The sequence below is a fragment of the Mustela lutreola genome, chromosome 7, assembly GCF_030435805.1.
Source record: "Mustela lutreola isolate mMusLut2 chromosome 7, mMusLut2.pri, whole genome shotgun sequence".
Lineage (NCBI taxonomy): Eukaryota > Metazoa > Chordata > Mammalia > Carnivora > Mustelidae > Mustela > Mustela lutreola.
Window position 1 is genome coordinate 114,668,493 of NC_081296.1, and position 23,530 is coordinate 114,692,022.

The 23,530-nt window shown below is 43.6% G+C and overlaps 1 protein-coding gene and 1 non-coding gene across 2 annotated transcripts in view; both read left to right on the forward strand.

Annotated features, from left to right (window-relative positions):
- The window catches only part of PRKCH (protein kinase C eta), a 225,288-nt gene that overhangs the window by 82,807 nt on the left and 118,951 nt on the right, over positions 1-23,530 (forward strand). The gene's annotated exons all lie outside the window — the stretch shown is intronic.
- LOC131837387 (U6 spliceosomal RNA) lies at positions 1,965-2,067 on the forward strand. Its single transcript, XR_009356000.1, has one exon. It is a non-coding gene; the product is annotated as a U6 spliceosomal RNA (small nuclear RNA).

A 23,530-nucleotide genomic window follows, 5' to 3' on the forward strand; every position in this document is an offset into this window, starting at 1 on the left:
AAAGACAACAACAATGATCTAATGTAAGTTGCTAAAGCCTAAACTATTTTAAGTTCATCATGAAGACTTTCCCAAGTTCTGTGAACTCCATTGTGATTGTTCTAAGCTAAATTAGGATCCATTACACAGCTTAAGAAAGCATTAAAAGTTCAAAATGACTGTTTGGAGATATAGAACAAGTTCATGCACCTCTCAATATAATTAGCTGTAATTCAGTTCTATTTGTGGGTTGTTAAGACATTACTCTTATGCACCTCACCCACTTAAAACATGGAAAACTTGGGCTTAGCTGGAGTCTTCCGTTCTTGAATTTGGTGGGAACTATCATTTGTTGGGAAGCTTTAATAAATGTTAGTGATCCATCTGGTAAACATCTGGGGAGGTAAATAGATTGGAGCATGACCTGGGCACATTGTAGGGACTTACTATGTAACTTTTAGAAGCTTAGTTCATATTGAATTTTGATGATACTTCCTGATTAGTGTAAATGAGTATACTTCCAATATCTGAGTCCTTGTTTTGGGATTTACCAATTACTGAAAATAAGGTTTTTAAAAACTAGGAGATGGCCAGAGAGGATCTATTCTAGAGCAATGAAATCACTTGAGAATTTTGAAAACTAAGGATTCTCAGGCCTCAGACTGAATTAGAATCTCTGGGGAAGAGAAACAGATTCCTAATAATGCCTTGGCCAGTTCTAAAGGTTGACCAAGTTTCAACACCCCTGTTGTATCCCAAATTATATCTAATGTGATTAATGGAAAGTTTTAGCAACTGGAAGGTTTGCTAAATGAAAAAAAAAATGTAAGAAAAAAACACAGAAGGGAGTATATTACTTTGGTATAGTCTTTTAAGAGTTGATAAAACACTAAAAAAAAAAAAAAAAAGCGTTTTAAAAAGCTAGGTCAGGTTACAGTTCCTGTGTTTCAGGAGGAGAAAATGAGACTGAGAGGCTAAGGGCCTTGCTAATGTCTGCAAACACTCAGTACTAATGCTGAGACTCAAGCCAGGCTTGAAAGTGGTAAAAGCAGGCTGGGAATGTGGCCTGTGCTACCTGTCAGCCGTTGGACTGAAGACAAGTTATAGGCATTTCCCTCTCTTAGAGTAACTGGGATTAGGAAAAGGCAATTTAGAGTGATTCCAGTTACAATGGAAGCCAACAGTTTAAAAAGACATATTTTAAAAGTTTTGATTGGTACTCTGCCTTTAAAAATTATGACAGAAATCATGCAAGTCATTTCCTTTCTTCTTATATTTATCAGCGTTTAGGTGAAGTGACACCTTTATGCTAATTCTTAGAACCAAGAACAGATCAAATAATTCAGTTGTATACTTTTCCTGACTCATTTGAAGTCCTGATAACATAACATTTTCGACTTCATGATGACTTTCTCGGCACTGTCGTGAAGAGGGTTATTTGCAGAAATATTTGAAGGTGTCCACAGTTTTTCCAAAGGCCCGGCATGGCTCCATCCCTGTTGATCTTTTCTTCAGTGGTAATGCACCTATACCTGGATTTAGTCGGTCAAGGGTTTGCTGTGATTGGAGTAGCTTGTCAGTCAAGGTCATGACCTGCACCAGCTGCACGATCTCACTTTTATCTGGTACTGGTTTTTATTGCATGAATTGTTGCATGGGATGTATTAACTCAGAAAGTGAGACCAGCAAACCATTAACATGGAAGACTGGATGGAGCAGGGTGGTTTTAAAGCAGGAAAGAATGTCAGAGAAGGGACTAATTTAAAAATGCTCAGTCTATTCCTTGATGACTATTTTTATTCTTTGGCATTCAGGTTACCTATAGCAGTATCACCATTATGGGGATTTGGGTCATGAAAACTCAGATAATAAGTTTGGGTATAGTAGGTTATACGTAAGTTGTTGGGATGCCATTCTGTAGAAGGGACTCCATATCTGGGTACCACCATCTTATCTAACGCTTCCTCAAAATCCAACTGGGTGGGTTGCTTCGGCAGCATATATGCTAAAGTAGGAATGACACAGAGAAGATTAGCATGGCCCCTGCACATGGATGACACACAAATTCATGAAGCTTTCCATAGTTTTTGTATGATTGCATGAATATGAACTGTCTGTAATAGACAAAGCAATGGAGACAGGAAGTAAATTAATGGTTGTCTAGAGTTGATGGAAGTGATTGCTTTTAAAGGTCATGGAGCTGTTCTCAGACTTGTGGTGATATTTTCGTAACTAAAAAAATAAAAAATAAAAAATAAATTAAAAAACAAATCTGCCCTGGAGGGATTCTTTCTCACACAGGACTTTAGGAAGGCTTCACTGACAAAGACTGAAGCTTCACTCTGGGACAGAACGAACGCTCATTGATTTTGTTAAATATATGAATATATGATGATTCAGTTGGACTCTGGTATTTCCCGCTAGCACCTCAGGGAGGACCCTGTGGGAGCCGGGAAGCAGAGAGGACAGTTTCACAACCCTCCTCAAGCAGGCCTGTGACCCGTCATATCTTGTCTCATGCCTCTCCCTCAGGTGTTGCGTGTCCGGGGGAGGCCCCCAATTCCTACATTCTTGGTCCTTGCCTTTGTGAATGGTCACCCTAAGTCCAGTCTTTATGGGCCACCTCTCTAATATGCAGAGTCCTGACTGCGTGCTGGCTGTGTCCTCTTTCTCCCACCAGGGATCATGTACTGCTCATGGATGCATATGGCCCAGAGCCTAGTTTTGTTTTGTACGTAGCATCCTACAGTATTTCTGGAGTTTCCCATCGTGACCTTTTCACACAGGGCATAGGGCTCTCCAGAACCACCTTCCCCAGAACCACTTGTCATCTGAATCGCCTCTGACTTAAGCTCCATGTCTTGTTGCATGGAGGCAACAGCCTGGATCTGAGCACTCACTCACTGTGTGTAGCTACAGTGCAGCACGTGCAGTAGCTACAGTGGTGCTTTTCATTGTCTTCTTTTTTTTTTTTTTAAGCCTTCACATATATATTTTTTAAAATTTCTTTTCAGTGCTCGCTTCGGCAGCACATATACTAAAATTTCTTTTCAGCCTAACAGTATTCATTGTTTTTGCACCACAACCAGTGCTCCATGCAATCCGTGCCCTCTCTAATACCCGCTACCTGGTTCCCCCAACCTCCCACCCCCTGCCCCTTCAAAACCCTCAGATTGTTTTTCTTTGTCTTTTGAGGGGAAGGATGATCCCTTCTTTGCTGGAGTCAACCGAAAAACACTTGTGCTTTACTGAATGCCTTCAACGTTCTTCTCTTGCACCATCAGCATCCCAGCTCAGCCTGGACGCACTTCCGCTTCTGGTTTGGGGTCAGGCCGTCTTGCTATTCTGGGGAGTTTTGAGGAAGGGTAGGGAGAGCAATCTTTGTTTTGTTTTTGTTTTTTTAATCCAGGAAATAAGTCAAGCTCTTTAGATAATATGCCAGTTGTAGTGAGGCCTCCAACGTCATGAATGCCCCCAAATTTATTTCCTGGTGTTAGTGTTAATTCTGTCCTTAACGGAACCTTATGGACCGAATCCCCTGGAAATTGCTACTGGGGCTTCTTACTGTGCTAGAGATGTGGGGTGGGTGGTGGAAGGGCATCAGCTTTAGATCAGAGGGACCCAGCTCTGCTTCCTGTGCTTCCTAGCTGCATGGCTTTGAGCAATGGTGTCCTTATATGTCAAACATGGGGCTCGTGGCATCTACCCCCAGGATTACTGTGAAGGTTACATGAGATCATACAAACATGCGTATACCCGCAAAGGGCTGTATTAGGACCTGATGCCGATTATGTGCCTGCCCATTTGGAAGGGAATCCATACCCAAGTTACCCCACGTATTTTGTGGTGAATCATCTAAGAGGTACTGGGAAAACTATGATGACTTAAACCCCTTTTCTCAGCCATTGTTTCAAATCCTAGACAGCAGTTGAACTTCATATGTATGTCGTATTCTGGGAGGGTGCAAAGTACATCCTGGTTTGTGTGTTGTCGTCCTTTTGGTAGGGATTACCGTCTGTGAAGCGGTGGGTCGGAGAGAATGTGTGGAAGGATGACCACTGTGTCCGTTTCCTGCATGCTGGGCTCTGAGGAGTATATGTTGCCCCTATTCCTGAATCTGCCCATTAGAGCCAATGCTACACTTTCCCCTAAGGGAACATCCTCAAGGATCTAGATATTGCCTAGACTGATGTTGGCTGCCATCTCCTTGTGAGGACTGACTGTATCATGGACTGTGGTGTGTGTGTGTGTATGTTTGTGTTTGTGTAGACCAGCCCTAGTCATGGGTGCTTCCTAGGAATGTTGATAGGACAACAGATAAGGATTAGTGGTTTATTTCCCTGTCTAGCATGACATACAGAGCAGTGGGTGCAGGGAATTACTCTTTGGGATCATATGGGAACCAAGCCCCCACGGTTGGCTAGTTCTTATAGCCCAGATAAACAATGGCAATGAGTGCATTCTTCCAACATCTCTGTTAAGATGAATGAGTTAATATTTACAAGAAATTTCCAGGTCCTGGAAAGAAAGGTGTGTTTTAAGAGCAGATTATATGAACTATTTACTGTTAATTTCTTTTTTTAAAAAATAAGATTTTATTTATTTGACAGAGATCACAAGTAGGCAGAGAGGCAGGCAGAGAGAGGTTGGAGGGAAGCAGGCTCCCGGCTGAGCAGAGAGCCCGATGTGGGGCTCATTCCCAGGACCCTAGGATCATGAACTGAGCTGAAGGCAGAGGCTTTAACCCACTGAGCCACCCAGGCGCCCCTGCTGTTAAATTCTTATCCCTAGAGGATCGACTGTTAAATGCCAGGGTGGGCATTGTAAATTGTCAGACAGCACTGGCCCTCAGTCTCCCTCCTTTGTCCCAGCGTGAGGATATCATTAGGTCTGGCGGTCACCCTGACCTAAGTGCCGCCCATCAACTTGGAGCCACCCTAGTTGTTTACTTTGTTGTTTATTCACAAATTGCAGTTGGTACCCTCCATGTGGATATTTTTATAGCATTGGTCTCTCCCCAAATATTTGCCTTAGTTTATTAAATTACAAGTTAAAGTGTGTGCTGGTTTTGGCAGTTTTAATCTCACAGGCTTGGTTGTCTTTGTGTTACCAGATGGTGTCCCTTGTTTGAGTCCATAAGCAGGCTTTGTTTGCCTGTGGCTTGTTCTGTTTGGGGCTTACGCACCACCCAATTCTGTCTTCAGTTAAAGGTGGTGTTCTGTTCAAGTGAGAATCCATTTTAAATCTAGTATTTAATTATTAATTAAAATGTGTCCTGCATATGTTGGAGGCAAAATCAGAGTTTTGTTGCTCGTGAAGGAAGAATGTACATTGAATAGCAATTTTTGCTTGGATTGGGTTAGCCTCTTAACTCCGTGGGGCTGGCAGGTGGAACACTGTCAATTGGAAGGGCTGAAGGCAGGCTTATCTGTTTCTGGGAAACCTGACAGGTATCACCAAGGTATCTGAAAGGCTCTTTTCCTGTCAGGGCCTGGGGGAGGGGTTGCTCCCTATGAAGGCAAACAGAGTCCAGGTCTGGGTGCTTGCTTCCTGCTTCTAGCACCATTTTGGCCATGGAGTATAATGGTGGGGACTGTTGTGGCCAATGTGCTCCTTTGGCGGCTCCCTCATTTTCTCGGATGCTCTCTCTTCCCCTCTATCAGGTGGAGCCCAGTGGGCTTCCTAAGTTGGGGAGATGGATCTGAGTCCAGGAAGAGTAAGGCAGCTGGAGGACACAGGGTAGAATACCAGGAAGGAGACAATTGCCCAGATAAAAAACTCTGAGATACACAAGGTTCCCCTTGAGTACTCAGCTGAGTGCTGATCAGTTTAAGGAAGCTACCTGAGGCCAGGGAAAGAGCCATCTAAAAGGATCAGAGAGAATTATTTCTGGTGCTCACATAGGGCCAGGAATGATGCCTGTTTCTACTAGCTAGACTGGAAAACTCCAGATTCACAGAGCATTGTGTTGAATATACAGAAGGGCCTTGGCTGCTTAGTGGGAAATAACCAGCCAGACTGAGCACAGTTCTGGCCCACCAAGCAAATCTTAGAAGCAAGATCTGAAAGGATCAAACTATTTCCAGGTAACTTAACTGTGTCCCTAAACAATACTCATATTTCTATGAATTCAAATATTTCTATGAATTCAAAACTATCCAGCACTTAACAGATAGAATCCACAATGTTTGGCATCCAGTCAAAAATTACCAGTCATGTGAAGAAGTAAGAAAATCTGACTTGTAATGGAGATAAATCAATCTGTTGAAAGCAATCCACAGATCTTAGAATTAGCAGACAGGACATTAAGACAGTTACAATAACTATTCCTTATGTTCAAAAGTTAAAGACAGAGATGAAAGATTAAAAAAAAAAAAAAAGGAAACCAATTAGATCTCAAACAGGGCATGTTTTTCAATCAGTCCTCATGCTGCTTCCCTAGGTTGCTAATTCTTACGTTACATTTGCCAAATCCACATGACGGAAACCTGGCCTTACGATGGATCTGATTCCTAAGCTCTAACCGGTCCACTTGGTAGTCTCTTGAGCCCAGACTTCAAGGTCATTACTGCAGTGCTAACTCAGTGATGCCTAGAAGTTAGTTGACCCTTTACCTTCCTTCATAACTGCCATGCCCATGCCAGACCTGAGCAGTATCCCACAGTGCTGCCCCTCGGACAAAGAATGCTGCTGGATGCATTGGTGTATGTCTTCTCTGCATACCCAGGGACCCAGCAAAAGTCTTACTTTCCTTCTTGTGGGTTTTTCAGGCACTTCAAAACCTCCATACCTATAAGCCCATCCTTTTTTCTCATCCACATTCTGGTTCTATAGTCTGTTGAGAAAAATCCTGCAATGACGCCCATCTGTATGTATCCCCTGTTCCTTGTTTGACCGTCTCCTGTCTGCCTTTCTGCTGGTTGTCGGGGAACCCTCTCTCTCACAGAGACTCTAACCTGTTCCAGGGCAGATCCATTTCTCTGCCCTCTTAACATATTCTTGCTTTCTCACTTGTCTGACTTACACCTTGTGTAGTCCCTGAGTCTCCCTTGGTTGCTTCTCCTTTGGTGATGTTGATGGAAAAAACAAATCCTTCACTTGATCCTTGGCCATTTCTTTGATCCATCCCATTTCTTTCCTTCTTTTTTATCTAAGCATGTTAACAAATACTCTGTATTTACTCCTCACCACTCCCTTTCTTCTCAGTCTCTGATTCTCTCTTGTTCAGATACCTCCTAAGTACAAAATGCACCAGGCCTTTCTCAGCAAGGTTCCACTTTGATCTTGCTGCTTTATTTGGTTCTGCTTAATCTCCTTCTGAGACCCTAAATCACCACTCTGAATTCTGAGTGGTGGTCCTCAACACCTACAGCTCCTTCTCTCATTCAATTCAATGATGATTAAACGTCACTATTATTTTTAAGTCCCCATTTTGACCTGTCTTCATTCTAAGCAGGTGGCCTTGCTTCCTATGTAATCAAGAAAATTGTATCAGGTGTGGCCTCCCTGGCATGAGAGAGATAGAAAGAGAGAATAGGGGATCTGGGCTATAGACATAGATGTAGGAGTACAGAGCCACAGGCAGAGTGAAATCCCCAGATGAAAACAGATCCCTATATTTAGAAAAAAAAAAAAAATTAAGTAAGCTTTATGTCTGACGTGGGACTTGAACTCATGATCCTGAGATCAAGAGCCACATGCTCTACCAACTAAACCAGCTAGGCTCCCAAAAACAGATTCCCACAGATGTGAGGGAGAACTACATCCTTCTCCTAACCTTATCTACCCATTCTCATCCCTCAGCCTCTGTCCCAGAGGATAGTTGTCCTTTTGCCAAAGACCTGTGCTTCTTCAAGGACCTTGTTTCCCTACCTCTAACTTCTCCATTTCCCTTACTCTTGGTTGCTTTTCCCAACCTATAAACATGCCAAGTCTCCACGCCCTAAAAGTCCTCCAGCACCTGCAAGGGTAATTCCCATCCATTTCCTCTTTTTCATCCAGATATCTTGAGAGCATACTCTGTATTCTGTCCACTTCTTTGCCTTCTGTTTGCTCCTCCAGGACTTACCACAGCTTTCTGACTTCCTTCACCATTATTCTACTCAAGTAGCTCTTGATGAAGTCACCAAGGATATCTGTAGTGCCACGTCCAGTCAGCAGCTTTCGGTCCTCATCTTACTGGACATCTCCGGTGCATACAATAAGGCTTATCACTCCTTGCACCTCAACGGCCCTACCCTTTTGACTTCTGAAGTCTACTGATGATCTTTGGATCTCCCTGACTCTTTCTTCTTTGTATCTTTGGGCTTCTCTCCCTCTCCTTTCAGTTTGTATTCTCAGGGTCAGTGTTCAGCCTAGTGCTGTCCTCACTCACATCCCTGAGGATCTGTTTTCGTCTGGGGATTTTGCTCTGCCTGTTGCTCTCTACCCCTACATCCACATCTGCAGCCTAGATCTCTCTCGTGAGTATCCGCTTCCTGCATGCAGTCATGTGCTGGGCACTCCCACCTTGGTGTCCATTCATTCTTCGAATGAGCAAACACGTGCATCTTCTCTTCCCATGTTTTGTTGAACATGATGACGGAAAGCATCCCCCCGCTGTGAGGTGCTGCACGATTCTGATCCTCCTCCCATCTCTCTGTCCTTCCTCTATGTCCTAATTGGGCCTCTGTTGCTCATTTTAGGTCTGAAAAGTGGACACCCATCCTCAGGGTCTTTAATCTTCAGAGAGACGGTCAGTTATTACCTTTGCACTCATTTCTTCCCATAAACCCTGGTTCTGTGGTATCTTTCAAACACCTACGGCTCCAACCCCAGTCATCATTTTCATCTCTGACCAGTCCCTTCTGCATACTCCGTTTCTCTCATTGCTGCCTCTCTTCTCCTGGACACCCAAATTTGAACCCCACACATTTCCTCCACCTGAGTGTTTTGTGTCTCCAGCCAAAGCAAGAGCAATCTGAAGTTAGCGTTCTGTTGTGTAGCTCTGTACTGTACACCCAAACTCGACATGCTGGTATGTGAGCATACAATGTGAGGGCAAGAGAAGGTAGGAGAAGTGGTTCCAACCATTTCCCACTTTAACAAGCATCTGCAGAACCTCCAGCCCTCTGACTTTGACATTATGTCAGAAATGGTATTTTTGGAAGAGGTTTTATCCAGACTTTTATTTCCAGCCAGAGGGAGAGCTAGGGGACAGGATTAGCCAATAAAAGATGAGGATATGGAGTCCATTTAATGAGGATTCTTGCTGGGGATGTTTATAGGAATTCTTTTAACAGCACTTACTTTATATTATATTACGTGAAATCTTCTTTCCCTTTGGGTGGTGGATTCCTTTACGCTATATTGGGCCAAATCTATAACTATCCTGTTACCTTCAGTTTTTTTTTTTTTTTTTTTTTCCTGCTTCATTGAAGTACAGTTGGTCAAATTTGCAAGATGTTTTAAAGTCTGCAGTGATCTGGTATACATCTACATTGTCAGGGGTTCCCACCACCTAGTTAATTAACACATCCATCACTGCCTTCTCATGGTAATGATGGTAAAATTCACATAACATTAAAATTTACCATCTCAGCCGTTTTAAGTGTACATTTCAGTGGTATTTATTTTATTTGCCCTGTTGTACGATTGCCACCACCATCCATCTCCAGAACTCTTTCTTTTTTTTTTTTTTAAAGATTTTATTTATTTATCAGAGGGAGAGAGAGCGAGCACAGGCATACAGAATGGCAGGCAGAAGCAGAGGGAGAAGCAGGCTCCCTGCTGAGCAAGGAGCCCGATGTGGGACTCGGTCCCAGGACGCTGGGATCATGACCTGAGCCGAAGGCAGCTGCTTAACCAACTGAGCCACCCAGGCGTCCCCAGAACTCTTTCTGAAGCTGAATAGAATTCTTATAAAACCAAAACTCTATGCCTTAAATAATAAATGCCCATCTCCTCTCTTCCTACTCCTTGGCAGCCACCATTCTTTCTGTCTGTAAATGACTGCCCTGGGAATCTGAGTGGAATCATACAGTATTTTCTTTGTGTAACTGTGTTGTTTCACTCAGCATGATGGCCTCAAGGTTTACCTGTGTCAGAAATTCCTTTTTAAGGTGGAATAATGTTCCACTGTGTGTAAATACCACATTTTGTTTATTCATCAGTTGATGGGCAATATCATGTAGTGATTTAGACTGAATCATGTTCATTTTGAAAACTTAAGTCACATTCCGTTGAGACCTCCTTGGCTCACCTGCCCCAGCTGTGGCCCAGCTGCTTGGAGTGAAGAAGAGGGGAAAGTCTCTTCTTTTTTAAGGAAATAATTGACATATAACATGATATTAGTTTGATTTTTTAAGGTATAATTGACATATAACATGATATGGGTTTCAGGTGTACAATGTAATGATATGATATTGTGAAATACTCACGGTAAGCCTAGTTAACTTCTGTTGCCATATTTTTTCTTGTAATGAAAACTTTTAAGATCTATTCTCTCAGCTGCTTCCAGATATGCAGAACAGTATTAAGTATTAATTATAGTCACTATGCTGTATATTACATTTCCATAACTTACTGATTTTATAACTGGATCTTTGTACTTTTGACCCCTTTCCGGGAGGGCGAAGTCTTGTCCTGAGATCTAGCTTACCCTCCCCTCCTTCCCACCTTCCCTTCCTTTCCTTTCCTCCTCCCTGCCTGTCCCCCAAGAGTGATTTTCTTGGAGCTTCTCTCCTCAGCTTCAGGTTGGGGAGGGAATAGTCTTAGTCTTGTACCCCCTCTCATGCTGACACCCTCTTTTCAGACTTGTTCTGACTTTGGGGGAGTGGTAAAGAACTGGTGTCTTGTGGGTTAGAGGGTATTATCTCCAGGAAGCCTTGATGAGCGGGGGGGGGGGGGGGGGGGGGGGGGCTTTCAGAACTTAGATTACAGCTTCTTAGTGCCTTTTGTCCTCAGCTATCATTCCGGGATGAGAGGGAAGTTCCTACCCCACAGCTTGTTACACTTAGAAAATCAAAGGGACCTAGTTCTATATGACATTTATGAGGGCTCTGAAATTCTTTCTCCTGTCTTCTCCCTTTCAGTAGCCCTAGTACCTGGAGGGGCTGGGGTTCAGGATAGCGTGTGGATTCAACCCCTTCATTAGTCAGTGATTGCAACTTCAGTCTCTGAAGGTGAAACTGGTCCTCAGAGTGGACTTTTTTGAAAGAGCTTGTCCTCTGTTGTATGCATCCCAGACCGTTTTACCCAGTAGAATCCCCATTAGTGTCCTCTTTTTGGCAATCTTTCCTGATCTCAGTTGAGCCAAAAGAGCCTTATTTCTAGGGCTGTTGGTACAGCACAGTGGAGGGAATGCTTTCAATGGGCTAGCTTAGGGGTTTCTAACCCTAGGTTGATTATCAAGGCCTTTACTGCATTTCCCAGTCTTGTGGAAGTGTAGCCATTTTGACACCGTGTCTCTTGGGATGACTAATATACTTAATGGCAAAATTTGATGAATTCAGTGAAGTCTGTAATTGGATTTTAAAAAATTCACAGAAGTATCTAAACACTAATTGTGTATATGTTAGACATATTTTGTACTCTTAGATGGTACCTGTGGAGTCATCTTCCCTTATAAGGTGTTCAGCCCAGCAGTTCTGGACCCACAACTGGGGAGTGGTCCCAGGAGCCAGCCAGTTTTCTTAAAAAGAAAAGAAAAGAAAAAAAGCCTATAGCATGATTGAATCATTCTTTTCTTTTTCTTTTTTAAAAATTTTATGTATTTTAGAAAGAGCTAGAGAGAGAGCGTGTGAGCAGAGGGAGAGAGAGAAAATCTCAAGCAGACTCCCCGCTGAGTATACAGCCCAACAGTGGGCTTGATCCCATGCCCCTGAGATCATGACCTGAGCTGAAATGAAGAGTTGGGTGCTCAACGGACTGGGCCACCCAGGCGCCCCCGAATCTTTATCTTCTAAGACTTGATAGCTAAATGAAAGCATCTAGGTTGAAAGTGTGTTTGTGTTTGCAGTTTATTGTGTGTGAGGGCTTTTTTTTTTTTTTTTTTTTTTAAGTGGATGCTTCTAAGGACTGATGAGGAAGCCACACCAGGGTTGTTTCTCTGCTGAAAAGGGTTGAGGCAAGGTCATCCGACCCGCTGATTACACTTGAAAAGGGAGAGTGTCTTTTGCCACCTCAAAGGGCAGCTGTTTATTGAATTTCTCCACCCTCCAATTGTTTTACATATGCAGTGGTTCCCGGAGAAAGATCTAACATCTGCACAGGTCTATCCTGTTCCTAATTTTTGTTTACTGAAGCGAGTTCTGCGCTTACGTTCACACACTGCCAGCTGCACGTACAGCATATGGGAGGGTCTGGCCGGCCCAACAGAATTTGGGGGGGCCCATACTTTGGGGAACCTGATGCATGTCTGACAGGTCAAGCTCATTCATGCATCCATTAAATATTAAGTCCCTGGTGTTCCAGGCAGCAGGACACAGGCTACTTTGAAAAAGCTCACAGCTGGGGTGCATGGGTGACTCAGTGGGTTAAAGCTTCTGCCTTCAGCTCGGGTCATGATCCCGGGGTCCTGGGATTAAGCCCTACGTCAGGCTGTCTGCTCGGCGGGGAGCCTGCTTCCCTTCCTCTCTCTCTACCTGCCTCTCTGCCTGCTTGTGATCTCTGTCTGTCAAATAAATAAATAAAATCTTAAAAAAAGAAAAAAGAAAAAGCTCTCAGCCTGGAGAGGAGGGTGGTTACGTAAACACAGTTCGCCTTGGCTTGTAGTGATGAGTGCTCAAGAAGCCTGGGGGGCCTCTTGTAAGAAGGCCACCTCCTGCTGACCTTAGGGCAGAGAGTGGGATAGACCATGAAGCAAGGCTTAGAGAGAGGGCCATGCCTGACGTGTCACGTGGATTCTGTCTTTATATCTGGGAGGATTAGCCTAACCATGGGCCTTCACTTTCATTTGTTGAGAGATGCCCCCAGAGGCCCTGAGAGTATCAGGAAGACTTCATGATAGGATAGACAGCTGTATTCATTCCCTTGACCCAAGAATTGGTATTATTCCTCTGCTTGGTATCAGAAGGTGCCACTTAGTCCCTTTGTTTTGCACAGGATCATGAGTAATTAGACAGTTAACCAGCAACGACTGAGCACCTCTTGAAGTCTGTCCTACAGGAGCATCGACTGCAGCCCAGGAGCACAAACCATTTTCCATCCTGGGAATTATGCTCTGCCCCTTCCTAAATTCCCATTGTGGTTTCAAACGAAGAGGCCATTGTTCACTTTCCTTCCTAAAAGGAGCAATATATTTAACCTCTGGCTCTCTGCCGGACCGATGAGAGCTGATCTCAGCGCAGCCAACACCCGTGGCTTCCCATCAGGACAAACCCTCGGGCTCCATCTGATCTTCCCCGCTCTGGTTGAAATTTAGATTCTACAGCAGCGGCTCAGTAGGAGGCTCGCGTTGGGTCCTGCTAGGTGGCTGGAGCTCCTCCATTCCCACCCTGGGTTTAGTAGAAAAAAAAGATGGGGCCTTAGCTCTTTATAGCAGTGAGACCTATTATGGGAATTTAAAAGCAAATGTCTGATGTGAAAATCTGTACTATCTTAGGACTTTGAAGCTCAATACAAAAGAGTCTTTATCATGTTGTTGAATAGTTTGGGTCCAGGCAGGTGTCCTAGAGAAGAAGTTTTCAAGCTTATTTTTGAGCAACAAAATACCTTATTTCCCCCCAAATGAAATCTATAGGATCCAAATACCGCAGGGTTTCTTAAGCAGCAGGGTTGACCTTCTGGGTTGGATGACTGTTGTCATGGGGACCAGGCTGTGCCTTGTCAGGTGCTTAGCAGCCTCCCTGGTTTCTAAGCTCCAGGTGCTGCTGGCCAACCACCCCACCCCACCCCAGTTGTGACAAAAAATGTCTCCAGACATTGCCAAATGTCCACAGGGGCAAAATCAGACCCTGCGAAGGACCGAGGCAGTACAATACATAACACTGATTTTTTCCAGAGAAGGAAGTGATGTTATAGAAGTGAGATTAAACTCCCTTAGAACCCTGTGCAGGGCCCCTGGCCTTTACCATTTGAGAAACTGGTGTGGAGTTCTGACCTACCCAGGTGTGCCATCCCAGAGAGCTAGGCTGTCCTTTTTAAAGCCTGGAACACAGGGAACTGGTTATAAATAAAGCAAAAAAAAAAAAAAAAAAAAAAAAAAAAAAAAAAAAAAAAAACACACAAAAAAACCCCCTAAAATTAGACAAATCCACAGGTATTTTGAACCCACATATACACTGAAGAGTTTGTACGTGTATGTAGGTCTACTTTGTTGGTCTGCTTGGATGGTAGATTAAGGGGAGAGAAGCATCTGGGTGAGGTACACCTCACTTCTGGGATTTGGCTGCTGCGGTGTGTCCTGTTTTGACAGAAGCACGAGCTGAAGGCCTGTGGCCATCAGCCCAGGGAGGGAGGTCACCTTTGCTGGGTGAACCGCAGCTGCCATGAGACTCACGACAACTGGCTCTGCTCAGGGAGGGTTGGAAACATGACCTAGTGCCTGCAGCCTCTTCCAGCCAGACTCCAGCTGAATCCCAGTTTGGACCATCGTTGCTTCAAAGTCAGGGCATGGATTTGTACATGTCTGCCTTTCCTACTTAGGGAGTAGTGTGTGCTTCTGTGTATACGTGAGTGGGTGACCTTGCCTTTCCTTTGGGAAGTGCCATGTGGCTTCCTCTCCCCTGCCACGCTCAGCATTGGCTGGTAAGTGGGGGTTGGGAGGGTTTCTGGGAACTTGCCATGTGCTGCTCTTCCGTTTTCCTCAGGAACCAGGGCTGGTGAGGCCTGTCCCGCAGGCAGACTCTGTACCCCAGGTATGTGGGCGACAGTATAAAGAACAATACCGCTTAGTGAGTCACTCTCACCTGTGGGAAGATGCAGGGCTTAGGGAGGGAGGGAACAGGCTGCCTAGAGGGCTCAGCTTTCGTCCCTCTGTACGGCAAACTCCTTCTGACCCCATGTCAGAGCTGGAGTCTAGCGTTAAATTGGCAGAGATCTTGTGCCCTACTTGAGGACCCACCCCTTGTCCTAGTGATCTGTTTGGCTGCTTGGGATGGTCTCTTGGCACTTAGAAAAATGTTTCATTTCCCCCAAAGATCACATGATTGCTTCAGTTAGCCTTGGGAACAAAGGAGTGAACAGAACTCATTTTATCTCTATGTCCATCTGCGGATCTCCAGCCCTTCTGAGAAACCCGATACCAGAAATGCCTCAGGAGTCCCTCAGAGGTGTGCTCAGAATTCCTGGAAGAAGCTGATAAAAGCCCCCTGCAACACCGCTGTGTCCCCCTCCTCTCCCTTTCACTGCCTCCATGGGCTAGAGGGCAGGAGCTCAGGGGGACAACTTGGGTTTGAACTTTGGTTTGAACTGGGGTAAGCGACCAGAGACTTCTCATGCACCACCCTCTGGCCCGTGATGGGGAAGCTTGCTGTAAGAATATTTGGAAAAAAGTTTTCTGTTCTTTGCATAAAGTGTGAAATCAATTTGGTTGACTTCAATCTCTGGTGTGGATTATTGCCATCAGATAAGTACACGAAGCATTGAGCTACAAATGGGCTCAACAAAGTTTAGCACCGATAGACCAGTTTCTAGTAGACAGTACCTAGTAGGTGGTTTTTATGAGTGTCCCAGGGACATAACTGGTGTGTTCTGGAAAGGGAATGGCTTCCCAGGATGCTCTGTTCCCTCATCATCCCTAATAAGTAGTTGCACTTCCTGATGTCTGCCCTTCTGTCACCCTTTATCACCAAAATGTGCAACCAGTTTTAGGGATCCCAAAGTTAAACACTTTAAGATTGATAGGTTTCCTTTCACAAGATAGTCTCACTTTTACACAGAACTTTATAATGTACTACATCATTCCTACATGTATTCTTTTTTTTTTTTTTTTTTAAGATTTTATTTATTTATTTGACAGAGAGATAGCAAGAGTGGGAACACAAAGCAGGGGGAATGGGAGAGGGAGAAGCAGGCCTCCCAGCCGAGCAGGGAGTCTGACGTGGGGCACGATCCTAGGACCCTGGGATGATGACCTGAGCCGAAGGCAGACACTTAACAACTGAGCCACCCAGGCGCCCCTTTTCCTACGTGTATTCTCCACTTAATCATGGCAAAGCAGCCCTAGAAGGCCTAGGTTTCTCTTCGCCTTATCTTGAGAGAACTTGGGGAATCTCATAACACAACTCCTCCCTGTGAAACCTTTCAGTGCCTTCTTAGGATCTGTGAAGGTCATGGTCCTTCTTCTGTACGGGTTTGGCACGAACCTTCCTTTGAAATCTCATCTCTTCCTAGTCATTCATACTCACTGTGGCTTAGCAGTAGTAAACAACCTGGAGGTACTTGAATCTGGCACATTCTTTGATACTTCCGTTAACTTTTTCATGTGAGCAGGATTCAATCCATTCACTAATTTAGTGCTTCTTATATACTGGGCACCGGGGATACACCTTCAGCCCCCCCGCCCCCACCATGTACACACCCCCAGTTCACAGTCTAAACCGGTAGATGTGAGTCTCTGTGATAAAACCTTTGGTGTTGGTGCTGGGGATACTATTAGGAGGACAGTTCAACCCTGACTTGAATAAGAGTCAGTAAAGCAAGTCCTGACATCCTTTGGGTTGGGGAGTAGGCCACGAGAGTAAGGAGAGGAGAGGAAGGCAGACAGGAGGGCAGGCATGGACCCTGGGTCCAGTGGGGATGGATGAGTCCTATGGTGATGGTGGGGGCCGGGCCTGCTGTTAACGCGCATGCGCCTTAACGCCTGAAGGCAGCCACTGAATGGTTTTTAACTAGGAGCTTGCCCGAGTGTGAATGGCTCAAAAAAGACTTCCCCTGGGTATTTGTTCAGCTTCTCAGGTGCCCTGGCACACTGCTGCTCAGGCTGTAGGTTCGGTCCAGGCATCACCGCCTCCGCGAGTGCTCTGGATTCTCCCGCACCATCCGGGCTCCCTGCTCCGGTCTCACAGCACCCTAGACAAGCAGACTAGAGATAAGCTGACTATTGCTTTTGTATTTTAACTGTTTATGTGCCCTTCCTGCTGGATCACTGGTTCTTAGAATTAAAAATGCAGATTCTTGGTCCCCACCCCCAGATACTCTGATTTCATTTGGAAAAGTTTAATAAGTGAATGAACTTTTGTCCAAATCTATGTATATAAATTGTGTTGGAGCCTAAAGGAACGCTCACAAACGAGTCCATGGCCAGGCCCTTTTAAAGATGACTACCAAAAGAAAAGAAAAAAAGAAGAGAAAAAGGTCACAACAATGCAGCGGCTACGATGACATGGCCTCTGAGAAGCAGGCAGCCCCTTTGAACCATAGCATTCTAGATCCCCAGAAACGGGAACAAGGCATCCTTAAATTGAATTTATAATTTTCAGTGGTATACTCATGTAACCTGCAAGGATATCACTCGTGGGTGTTAGATGCTCATTATGACAGATCCTGGGAGGATATAAAACCATAAAATCTTGCCCTAAGAAATTTATTCTACTCAAGATAGAAGGCAACAATACCCAGGCAACGGAAGAACTTTGCAAGCTTATGAAGTCTCTGTGAAGGGCTGCATCTGGACCAGTGTTAGAACAGTGCGCAGTAGTAGAGAAGGAAAAGAGAGAGAGCTGGGTGCGGGAGGAGTGGGCAGGCAGCTTCCCATGGGCAAGATGAGAAGCCATTCCTGGTGAGGGGAGTGACCTGGGCCGAGTCCTGCAGGAGGAAGGGCCCAGAGTGGGTAGGACTGTGTTGAGGTGGGGGACAAGAGTGGGAAACAGGGAAGGGGATGTCAGTCTGGGCTCCAGAGGACCTTCCGCAAAAGGCTGGGGTTGTAATAAGGCTGAAATATGTGGCTGTGAGACACTTGGTCTTGGGCAACTTCAGCTGTTTAAGAGTCTGTTGTCCTTGACCCCCAGCTCCATCTGCCTTCTTCGCCCAAGTCCTGCATTTCTGAATCTTAGGGTGAGGACTGTGCTCTGCTCCATGTGGAGCGCGCTGATCACACACTCGAGTTCCAGGTCCGTGGAAAGCAGACCAAGATGCATCCTGGGACAGTTTCGTTTGGCATCTTCACAGGGAGGAATGTTTTCATGTCTCTGCCTGTTTCGAATGCGCGTGCCCCACACACACCGCCAAGCTGTCACACTCCCTCTTGTGCAATGCGTCTGCCGGTGCCTTCAATGAAAACATGAAAAAAAAATCAGAACTGTGATTTCCTTGTTTATTAATAAAGAAAAAAAAAACAGGGCTCAAGCCACGAGACACGTGATCAAGAATAAAGGGTTCAGTTCATCCTGCCCCTGTCATGGCTGAGGCCAGGTTCGTAGCTTTCACAAGCCCGGGCAAACAGCCTTGCTGAGAATATTTTCATCAAAGGTGTCTCTTCTTAATAACCCTTTGATCCCCGGTCATTTCTTTATCGTCTTAGATGGTAATTTTGCCCCAAAGAAGTCCAAGAGGCCTACTGTAAAGACTTGAGGTTTTTTTGCTTTTTTTAAAAAATTTTTTATTTTTTATAAACATATATTTTAACCCCCGGGGTACAGGTCTGTGAATCTCCAGGTTTACACATTTCACTCACCATAGCACATACCCTCCCCAGTGTCCATAACCACACCCCCCCTTCTCCTAACCCCTCCCCCCAACAACCCTCAGTTTGTTTTGTGAGATTAAGAGTCACTTATGGTTTGATGACTTGTTTTTGTTTAGAGTTTGCCACAAATACTGGAAGAGAAAAGTCTCCTTTTATTACTATTCATATAGTTTTAAGTAAGAAGCTGGAGCTTATAAAAATAGTTTCTCTGTTCAGTCTTTCACCTACACCTCTAGTAGGAAGCCGAAGTATCCGTTCTTGTGTTCGCAGAGGAATTTTCTCATACAACTACCAGAAAGCGTGGAAAGTTTTGTTTGAGGAAACTCAACTCTTTCATCTCTTATGAGTTACTGCTTTAGGAATGCAGTGGATTCCTAAAGTGGAATTAGGGACGGTCTGTAATGCGGAAACGTGGGCACTCGAGAAGCAGAGACAAAGCTCTCCTCTCCGAATCTCCGCCTCGTTACCAGTCTCCGCCAGATGCTGAGAGTTCCTGAGCCTGTTTCTTCTCTGATTTGAGGTCACAACTATTTGTCGTAGGCCCTTACCAAAACAGGTCATTTGAGAGTTGATCTACTTTATTTCTAGGAATTGATCATTAAACATGCTCGTCACTACCCAAAACGCTTCACGAGTGTTAGCGGGAGCTCTTATTTAGGGAAAGCAAAAATTTCTGTGTCTATTGACAACAGAAAACATTCCCCACTGGTTTGATTGAATCTGAAATTCAACTATTGCCTAAAAAGTGAAAAAAAAAATTGTTTCTCTGGCTAGCCTATTCCCCCAAATATTTCTTTAAAATCCCCCCTTTTTTGAGAGGAGGTGGATAAAAATTTCAGTAACCGTTTTCCCTTTTTTGCACAGTTTAAAGAATTCTGAATGCCATTGTTTACATCCTCCTCTTGTTTCCTGTTGCATGTTCAAGGTCAAAGGTTAAAAACAGTTCTTAAAGGAAGCAAAATTAAAGCAAGAGGGAATTGTCTCTTAATTGTTACAGAGAAGTCCTAAGTTTTACACTGAGTTTCCAGTCGATGTGGAGAAGAGAGGGAAACATGAAAAGCTTCATTCCTTACAGATCAAGTGAAACCGGCTCCTGTCTTCTCAACCGATACAAATAGGAAACTGAGAAAAATTAAACTTGGGCACCAGAAAGAGCATAGAGGCTCTTTCATCAGTTACTATGTCACATTAAGGAACTAAGTTGTAAGCTTTGGGCAACAGCTCAAATAGAAACCTGTAGAACTGAGTCCAAACTATGTTTCTCAAGGGCAAATGCTGAAGGTTGATAAATACTTTGTAGGTAGAGGGCACACTCTCATCCATTGTTTTTAATCTTGTGATCGAAGTTGGATTTCAGGATTGATTTATTTATTTTTAAATCCATACGGTAGCTAAGGATACTACTACCAAATGAAGAAGGCGAGCAGTCACACCCATAGTTGATGGTCTCAGAGCTTCGGGGAATCCCAGAATACGTGTTCCCTGGATTTTACCATAATTGACTGATTGTTGTGGCAGTTGCTAAAACCAAATGGATTTCAGTTAATAAAGAAATTGACAGTGATGTTAACCAGACCCATTCTAGAGAGGCCAGAAAAAAATTATTTCTGTGGTGTATGATAGAAATTGTAAATGGAGATGAATTATTGTAATTTGGGATTATTTTATTAAAATAAAATAATTTTATTTAAAAATTATTTAATAAAATAATTTTACTAAAATTTTAAAATATTGAAATTTAACTGGATTATCTTACTCAGCTAAAAATGGTATAAAAAGACTTGGCAAAAATGTGATTTTCTGTGCTTGCTGGCCAGAATAATACTATATGCATGGAATTTTAAAACGTAAGTCTACGTATTTCTTGACATCTGCTCCCCCCCAACACCCTTCTCCACCTATATGTAGGTATAAAAGGTAAAATGAACCATAGCCTTTCTGAAATCTTCCTTGTCTTCCTCAGTTTGGACACAGTCTTGATGAGGGTTCCCAGGTGAATCCCATGGAATGAATAGTAGAGTATGTTTCTTTTCTTAAAAGGAAAAAACAGTTGCTAACTTCCTTCCAAAAATGAACAGCTATATCAGAAAGTTAGAGTACAAATGGAAGACCGCTTTTAAAAATGGGCAAAGGATTTGAACAGATTTTTTTTCAAAAGAAAAAATATTAATGGCCAATAAGTATGAAAACATGCTCAACATTTTTAGGTGGTAGAAAGATGCAAATTTAAACCACAATAAGATACTGCTAGAATGTCTAAAATCGAAGAGACTGACGACACTAAATGTTCATGAGAATGTGGGACCCTGGAACTTTCATATTCTTGGCGGGAATGCAAAAATGGTCTAAGATCCTAATAAGCACATAAGGATCTTAGAATGCTTTCTTTCTACTCACCTTTCTCCTGGCTTATGTACAATTGGTTGATATTTTAGATGTCTTTTTATTTTTCTTTTGAAGCTCCATTAACTAGACATTATTACTTACTCCATAGTTGTTTATTTATATTTACCTAAATGTTTATATATATATTTTTTACTCACATTTTCTTCTGTTGCTCAGACCTTCCCCAGAGGATCATTTTCCTCTCCTTCAAAGTACATGCTTTAAGGGGTGTCTGGGTGGCTCAGTCGATTACTTCCTTCTGCTTAGGTCTTGATCTCAGGGTCCTGGGATCAAGCCCCACTTGGAGCTACTGCCTTCTGCTCAGGTCATGATCTCAGGGTCCTGGGATCAAGCCCCATGTGGAGCTCCCTGCTCAGGGGCGGGGAGTTTGCTTCTCTCTGTCCCTCTGCCCCTCCCCGCTGTTCATGCTCTCTCTCTCAAATAAATAAAATCTTAAAAAAATAATAAATACTTTAAAAGTCATTTAATGGAGGTATTTGGTGGTGAGCAATTTCAGTTTTCTGAAATATCTTTCTTTTGCCCTCATTCTTGAAAACTATTTTCAGTGGTAACATAGACACTTAAAAATGAGAAACACCTTCACTGTGCATTTAGCTCAGTTTTCTTCCATTTCTTGCCACTGAACACAGAAGGAGTACATGCCTATACCAGGGTCCGTCCTTCTGGCAAGAGAAAATGCAATTTCTTAGAGCAATACTGGATATGCCCACTGGCCTGCGTACATTTGTGTCCACTCTGGTCCCCGTCACCTGTCCTGCTACTCAGGTGGTTTTCTCATTGCTTCCTAGCAACCATATACCTGGGCTTAGGTCATTCTTTTCAGACTTATCTACTTGACTTCGTCTGAGATCTACTCCCCTGTCAAGGCCTAAATCAAATGCCATCTCTGCCATGGAGCCTTCTCCGACCACCCCAGCCCTCAGGTATCTTTTCCTGCCCTTTGCTCCTCTAACACTTATTGATAGCCCTTAGCCTTGGTGCCTTTCATCTCCATGTAGCTTGTTTCTCCAACTAGAATGTAAATCCATCTAGGTCCTGGCCTCCGAACTTTTTTTGATCTTGCAGAGGTCAGTGAACAAGAGCTGAGCTTGCACCCCAAATATATGTATGTTTTCTTATAAATGTTACATCTATGCAGTACTCTTATATTATCAATGAATTCATAATATAAATATTGTGTAATATATTGTATATAATAGTGTGTAAAATAATATTTATATTATATATGAAATAGTGTATATTATCAGCACTATAAAGTGTCACAGAATTGAAATGAAGAGTATGAGAAACAAACAAATGGGAATTTCTTCCAGTAGTTTCTTCCTGGACCCCAGCATAGCGATAAGCGATTCAAGAACCTTCTTGAGTACTCTTACCCCTCCTCTGTGGTGTTCTTGGCTCTGGTAAGTAGTAGACATCGGTCAAGTATTTGATGATGCTGAGGCAGCTACTAGGTGTTTGGGTGACCAGGTTGGGAGGTGAATATTAGGAGTTCCTTGAGTCTTGTATTCTTTTAACTCTGGACACTGAGACATATGGCTTCCTCTTCTTGTGACATTCTTCTCCATTTTTCCTGATTCACCTCTTCTTCACTTGTTCTGAAGGTTAGAGCTTTACTATACTTCTTCAGAGGAGCCATCTCTGACTCCCCCACATCTAGGTAAGGCACCTGCCCATCCACATTCCACAGAAGTTTCTACTCTGCATAATAACAGCTGTTCACAGCCTTCCTCCAGCATTAGACAGTTGACGGCGTTACCATACCTCGTTCACCACTGTACCCCTAATTCCCATTGCAGTGTCCAGCACTTGATAAACGTTCGAGACCTGTTGGTTGAATAAGCATATGCTGGAAAAGGAAGAAAGGTTTGGGTGTGCTTAGAGCCCATATGGGGATGGAGGACTGATGTCATCGCAAAAGATGGCCTGCTGTTGAATCCCCAGAGCTGAGCAGAATGCCTCCTTGTCCCAAAAGTGATTTGTGAATTAGTGACAGCTGAGGGTTGAGAGCCCTGTTCAGTTTTTTGTGGGAGCCCTAGTAGTTTGTTGAGCTGTTGTTATGTTTACACTGTACCTTTATTAGGTTATGATATAAGCCTCTGAATTCCAACTACAATATGCAGACTTTTGTTGGTGTGGGGTGGTGAGCTGGTGTTCAGTACTTCTGGGGTTGGAGGCATTTGTCACATCTTTTGAAGAATTCTCACATCCATCTCTGCCTTTCCTGGTAAAGTATGAACTCATAGTCACCATATAGGCTGGGTTATTCATGGTAGTCAAGAAAGAACCATTTGAATGGATTTAAGAAAAGAGAACTCATTGGTCCTTGACTAGTGGAATGTTCTCTTTCTGAAAGCACAGGGATGCCAACCTGCATCATAAAAGATGGGATTCATTGCTAATCCAAAACCTCATCAGAGGTTTCCATCCCTGTCAGTACCAAGTCTTCATTTATAGTTTAAAAAAAAAGTTTCATTTCTTTATCTCTTTTTAATTTTATTTTGTTCCCACCCAACTTAAGGCATAATGTAATTGTCA